The sequence below is a fragment of the Crinia signifera genome, chromosome 9, assembly GCF_055691185.1.
Source record: "Crinia signifera chromosome 9, ASM5569118v1, whole genome shotgun sequence".
NCBI lineage: Eukaryota > Metazoa > Chordata > Amphibia > Anura > Myobatrachidae > Crinia > Crinia signifera.
Genome location: NC_139225.1, coordinates 149212836 through 149219560, shown reverse-complemented (window position 1 = coordinate 149219560; position 6725 = coordinate 149212836). Strand labels below are relative to the sequence as shown.

Genomic DNA, 6725 nt, shown 5'->3' with positions numbered 1-6725 from the left:
TAGGGGTCCTCATCCAAGCCTGTTAATTGCTCTTCCCTGTCAGATATTTCAGGTTCTGTCTGACTTAGAGTTTCTAAGGTTATTTTCCAAAAGCTGGGACTATCCCCCTTTGATTGACACTAGTAGCTTGTCTCTACTGTTCCCAGAACCAGAGATATCAGCCTTCGAGCAGCTGGTTACTGCTCCAGCTCCACACACCTGGTATGTAGTTTTATATCCTTGTTGGCTGATTGCTCTGCCTCCTGAACTCTGATTCCCTAATAGCATTTGTTAAGTGGGATTCTCTAGTTTTTAATTCCATTAAAATCTAAGAAATCTATTTCCAGGAACTGGAGATATCTGCAGTCAAGCAAGCTGTCCTCCCCCCAGAAAATTATGAATAATAAGCCCACTTCACTATACACCCCTCCTCTGCATATTAAACATCCTGTACAGCCCTGGAAGTTATGTATCAAGGCCCCTTCATTCAGCCCAATGCCCCTTCTCCCACCCCATCTCCCACCATCTGTGCAGTAAAGGGGTAATTAGTGGAAATTACTGATCCAGGCCCTACATGCTGAGCGATTGATTTAATAACCCCTACCACCCACGGGACATCAAAGCTTCCCCCACCCCTACCGCTGGAGGTAGGGGCCCCAATACATTTCTATGCCCAGGGGTCTACGCTGCTGTTATATATATATATATATATATATATATATATATATATATGTGTGTGTGTGTGTGTGTGTGTGTGTGTGTATATATATATATATATATATATATAATTATTATTTATATACATTTGGTCTATCTATAATACTTTAACTGACTCGGCATATACTGGGTCACCTAAGTGTCCATCTCCGTGCTTTGCTCCGCCCCTCTGGAAACCCCCTTCTGAAAATCCTGCGTTTGCCCCTGCTCTAGGCCCCCTTAGCATCTGCCCCCCTATACCTATGGTAGTTACGCCCTTGCTGATCTCTCTTTCCCCCACTCTCAACCCTCCATCTCTCTCTCTTTATCCTCAGTCTCCCTCTAACTTTCTCTTTCTCCTCCTCCCTTTCTCTTCATCTCTCATGTTCCCTCTCTCTTCTCCCTCTATCCACCCCTTTCTCTCCCCCTTTCTCTCTCCCTATCTCTCTGCTTCTACCCATTACCCACTGCCTCTCCCCGTCACCCTCTACATCACATGCTACCGCCTTCTCCTTGCGTCACCTAAATTCTCCCCCTGTCACCCATTCCAGGCATAACCTACTGCGTCTTCCTGTAACCATCAGACTCTCCATGTCACCCACTGCCTCTCCCTCTCAACCACTGCCTCTCCATCTCATACTATCTTTCCCAGTCACCCACTGCATCACCCACTGCTTCTACCTGTATCACTCCATCAACTTCTCTCTCCTGTCACCTCTGCCTCTCCAAGGCATCATCCTTGTTGGGAGGCCAAGCAGTCTCCAATTATTCACAGTGTTCAAATCTCCTGAACTGTTCATAAGAGTTCTTCATCTTATTTCTTCGCAATTCCTCTGGTGAATATCACATGAGAAAGCACTACATACGTTCATCCACTTTTAACCCCACTCTCTAGATCAGAAGACCAATCCTCCAACCCCGCGGGGCCGACATTGCATGATTGTGTGCACGATGTATACAAATCTGCATTCAATCCATCATACAATCCCCCAAGATTGTATGTTTGGGTACCATGTCTTTCAGGTGTATGGTGGCCTTAGAGTGGGATTAACCCCTTCAGTGGTAGTTTTTTTTTTTTTAGGGAGCGCTCCCCACTGGGTGAGTTTTTTCTGGGGAGCGCTCCCTAAAAAACCCCCACCGCTCTGTCCCCAGATCCGGGCAGCGCCGCTGAACTGTGCATCAGCCGCTGCCCGGCCCTGTGCCCCGTCCTTTAATGTGGCAGCCAGGCTTGTCATAAGCCGGTGCCGCAGTCTGTAATACAACGGCTGGGGGGTGGCGGGGTGAGGCGGAGGCGCGGCGGAGGAGAGGGAGCTGAGTTCAGCAATTAACTCAGCAGCACTGCCTGGCGCTAATCACTGGCAATCCAGAGAATTTTCCGTGCTTGCCAGTCTTGGCATTAAGGCATAGCCAGGAAAATTCTCGGGATTACCAGCGAAGGGGTTAAAGGTGGCCATACATCAGAAAGACTGGTCTTACAATCATGATTGTGTCTAATTTCCCCTCAAATTCCCGGCAGTCCTTGGTAGTTTCTGGACACACAATGTACTCACAATCTGTCATACAATCCGTCATACAATCCATCTGCTGCATGATTGTATGATTGAAGCTTTATTTAAATAGGGGGCTGGATCAAAAGGATAGATGTACCAAAATCCATTTTTTTATTTTTTATTTTTACAGGTTGCCAGCAACTACCAATCTGAACACATTTGCTGTGTTATGATGTTATTAAATAGCCCGAATGCAGCAATCCTCTGAAAACTGTTTTCAGAGTGGTGACAGAATTGTGCAAAAGGACATCCAGCACTCTCTTCCGCCGCCCGCCCGCCTGCCACTTGGATACCTCTGTAGCTCCCAGCGTATTCACTGCCATGGGCCCCACGGAAGCTGCACCGCTCTTCTCTGCTAGTCAGGGAGGGAGTGTCACATGACTCTGGTTGTATGAGCCATCTAAAGCCAGATTGCATGTGCTTAGAAACACATGCAATCTGCTCCCAATCCCAACTGATCTGACATGCAGCACATCAGATCAGAGGACCAATCCTCCAATCTCCCGGGCCGGCATTGTATGATTGTGTGCACACAATCTGCGTGGTCTTCCTCTGCGGTGCCTTCTCCTCCGATCCCATACTTGCCTACTTTTGATTTCACCTCTCCGGGAGAAGCCCAGAGAGGCAACACATCAGGGGGGCGGGGGCAGGGCTGACATCACTTGGCCCCGCCCCCAATGGTGAAAACCGCTGTGATCTGTAGGCCGCGGTGAGGGGGCGGGGCTTAAATGACACGAAATGCAGCGATCGCGTCATTTAAGCCCCGCTCCCTCACCGCGGACCCACGATTTATGGAAATTAAACCAGCGGGCAAAGGGGGAGCGGGGGCTATCACTAGAAAGCGGGAGACTTGCCAACCTTCCCGGGGGGCCGGGAGAAGGACCCGATTTTCGGGTGGCTCCCGGCCATTCCGGGAGGGTAGGCAAGCCTGTCCTATCCTCTGTCGTCCACTGCAGTTCCCCTGGGTCTCCTTAGGCCAGGCATGTCCAAACTGTGGCACTCCAGCTGTTGTGAAACTACACATCCCAGCATGCCTTGCCATAGTTTTAGCATTCCCTTATAGCCAACCTGTGGCAAGGCATCATGGGACGTGTGGTTTCACAACAGCTGGAGGACCATAGTTTGGACATGCCTGCCTTAGGCTGTTCTATCCTGAGGTCTGCTGGTGCTCTAGTCAGTCCTCCGCCCTGGCACTGCTGCCTCCCTTCTACAAAGGCTCCACATCAGGTGATCTGTACAGGCAGGCACTGCTGCAGGCAGCTCTCCCTCTCAGGACAGGGGTCCTAAAAATAAGTAGAGTAGGGCAAATTATTTGGGTGGCTAGTGTGATGGAGTTGTAGACAGTACACTGTTTGCTTATCCATACATATAAAAGGCTAAATACGCCTCAGCTTTTGAGGTGAAGTACCACCAGTGACCACTGGAGGCCACTCAATGGACCAAATTACTCCTTAACAGAAAGTGAAACCAACATAATGATGTTTTAAACTTCCTGGATATGGAGTGAGCTGCGAGGACAGTGATTGGAGGTAGGAACAAATAGGGGCTAATTAGTATTCAGCAATAAAATGCTGGGACAAGGGACATTACTTATTATAGAAGAGCACTGTGTAATTTAAACCACAAGACTAGACTATGCTGTTATGACAGTGTGGCAGATGTATTAAGCCTGGTGAAGAGATAAAGTGGTGATAAAATGGAAGGAGATATCGCATCAGCCAATCAACTATGTTTAAAAAAATGACATTTGGGAGTTGATTGGCTGGTGGTTATCTCCTTCCATTTGAACTCCACTTTATCTATTCACCACCAGGCTTAATATCTCTGCCCCATTATTGATAGTAATGGAATCCTAATTAAGACTCACTTGCTTACTGGGAGGTTTCGAAAAGTGGGTCACCCTCCCAGCCCCCCAAAAAGGCAGTCAAGTACCCTGCATCCTCCCTGAACCACCTTTAATGCTAAAATTGTGTCATTTAGCAGCTAGTACCACCGTCCCATCTCAGGAGACCCACAAATTGCAGCATTTGGCTGGAAAGAGGGTGGGGCTTAATGACATCAGCATCTGTCCTGCCCCCCCCCCCCCCCCGAACTGCACATCAGTGTCTGCTCGCCTGGCTTCACCCTGAGAGGAAACCTAAATAGTAGGTAATTATGCATTAAGGTTTACGTCATTCTAGAAGTGTTTGTGAAGGGAAGAGTTAGCACCAGTGGCGGTTCTTACCTATGGGTAAGCCCCCCCCCCCAGGTAATATCTGCCACTGTAGTGAAGCTACAGTAGATGCAATCTGTGAGACTGCACTGGCTTCACTGTGACTGGCAGTGACTTCCTATTGGAAGTCTGACCTGCCAACCACCAAGGCAGTCCCATTGCCTCCCTCCGGGACGCCTCTCTATGGGCTGCTGAGCAGCAGCCCATAAAATCCGAGGTCTACGCATGCGCAGTGCCTACGTCGGTACTGCTCTCGCGCTTGTCCCGATGTCTGTCATCTGTATTGTACATGTGCTGGGACCATGATTTCCCTTCTATTTGCTGTTGCCATAGCAGCCAATGGAAGCTGGCTGCATACAGACGTTGGTACTGCGCATGCGCCAGTCCTGGCGCCTGTCATCCCTAATACAGGAGCCAGGAATGCTATAGAAATGTAGTTGAAGATTAAGACGCTGTGGAAAGTCATGGCTGACCAAGAAATAACCCAAACTACAAAGAGGTGGAGAGGACACATGGGAAGCCCTGAAAACAACCTATGAATATAGCGTCTTAAGGCCCATACACACTGGGCAATTTTGAGCTGAAAGCAGCTCACTTTTACAGTCTGAGCTGATTTCAGCTCAAAAGCCGCCCAAAGTGTTTAGCCGGGTGAGCAGTAGTGAGTGCTGATCAGTGGCGGATCTAGACTTCTCTTCTATGGGGGGCGGTTTACTGTTTAAACTTGACCCTCCCCCTCCAGTCCTCCCATTTTAAGACTCCCCCCCCAAATAATAATAATAATAATAATAATAAAAAAATCAATAATAAATGTAAAAGAAAAAAAACCTGCATGGGAGTTCTGCGTTGCAAACACACCGTATGTGCAGCCGGACACACCATCAGCCGGACAATGCACACACACAAGGGAGCTCCAGGCTGTGGCTGCTCCTGCTCATCAGGGGACTTCATCCTGAAACCAGGCACACAACGGGCACACACCCACCGTGTGCCCGCCGGGCAGTGCAGCAGACACAGCCCACCCCACACTGTCTGTGAGCAATCAGGGTGGCAAACCACCTAATTTACAGCCCACCAGCCAATAGGATGGCCGGATGGGGAGAGAAAGCCCCGCTATATCAGCTACTGGATGAGAGAGGCGGCGTCATCATCTCCCCATCATCACTACAATCATTACTTAGTAGGTGCGGGTGCAGATGCGGCCAGCAGCAGTGAGGAGTATACCCCTCGCCCCCCGCAGTGATTCCACTGGCCATGGGGGGGACGGACCGGCGGTAATCTGTTAGTGTGAGCCATATTCCGCCCAGTGATTTTCTGCATCATTGCTGTGCATACACGCTGGGCATACAGCAGGCGCGCATTTTACAGGACTAAACTAAATGAATGTAGGGATAGGAATACATTGATGACAATGTCCATCACCCAGCACTTGGCATCCGACTGAATCAAAGTAAACAATGAAGCAATGCTTTGTTGATGTTGCAAAATCTGACCCCAGAATTCCATTTTCTGGTAGTGGCATAGGGGTCAAATGCCACTGTATTAACTATGGACATCCAGCAATTAAATCCTGCTACTCTTTTCCTTTGCTAGTCGTTCGCATGGTGATTGACAGGAAGCTGGCTTTTGGGGGTGGTAACTAGCTGTTTAATGGGAGTGCCAAGAAAACCATGACTGAAGAAACGCAGGTGGGCCTAGGGAAAACTCAGGCGTGCCCAAGCTTGTGTGATGTCAGTGGCATTCATCCTACAGGCGTTAGCGGGAACCCTGGAAACAGTACACAGCCAGCAGCCAGACACAGAGGGACCCGATTCCTGACCGCACACTACTCCTCCGCTACCGGAGACAGTACACAGCCAGCGGCCAGACACAGAGGGACCCGATTCCTGACCGCACACTACTCCTCCGCTACCGGAGACAGTACACAGCCAGCGGCCAGACACAGAGAGACCTGATTCCTGACCGCACACTGCTCCTCCACTCCTGGAGACAGTACACAGCCAGCGGCCAGACACAGAGGGACCCGATTCCTGACCGCACACTACTCCTCCGCTACCGGAGACAGTACACAGCCAGCAGCCAGACACAGAGGGACCCGATTCCTGACCGCACACTACTCCTCCGCTACCGGAGACAGTACACAGCCAGCGGCCAGACAAAGAGGGACCCGATTCCTGACCGCACACTACTCCTCCGCTACCGGAGACAGCACACAGCCAGCGGGAAGATACAGAGGGACCCGATTCCTGACCGCTCACTACTCCTCCACTACCGGAGACAGTACACAGCCA

The 6725-nt window shown here is 50.0% G+C and overlaps 1 protein-coding gene across 1 annotated transcript in view; it reads left to right on the top strand.

Annotated features, from left to right (window-relative positions):
* Positions 1-3625: 3625 nt before the first annotated feature.
* Positions 3626-6725, top strand: part of COL11A2 (collagen type XI alpha 2 chain) — a 141362-nt gene continuing 138262 nt past the window's right edge. Inside the window, exon 1 of the mRNA XM_083160208.1 lies at positions 3626-3754. The gene's annotated coding sequence lies outside the window, so the exon portion shown is untranslated. The remainder of the gene's footprint in view (positions 3755-6725) is intronic.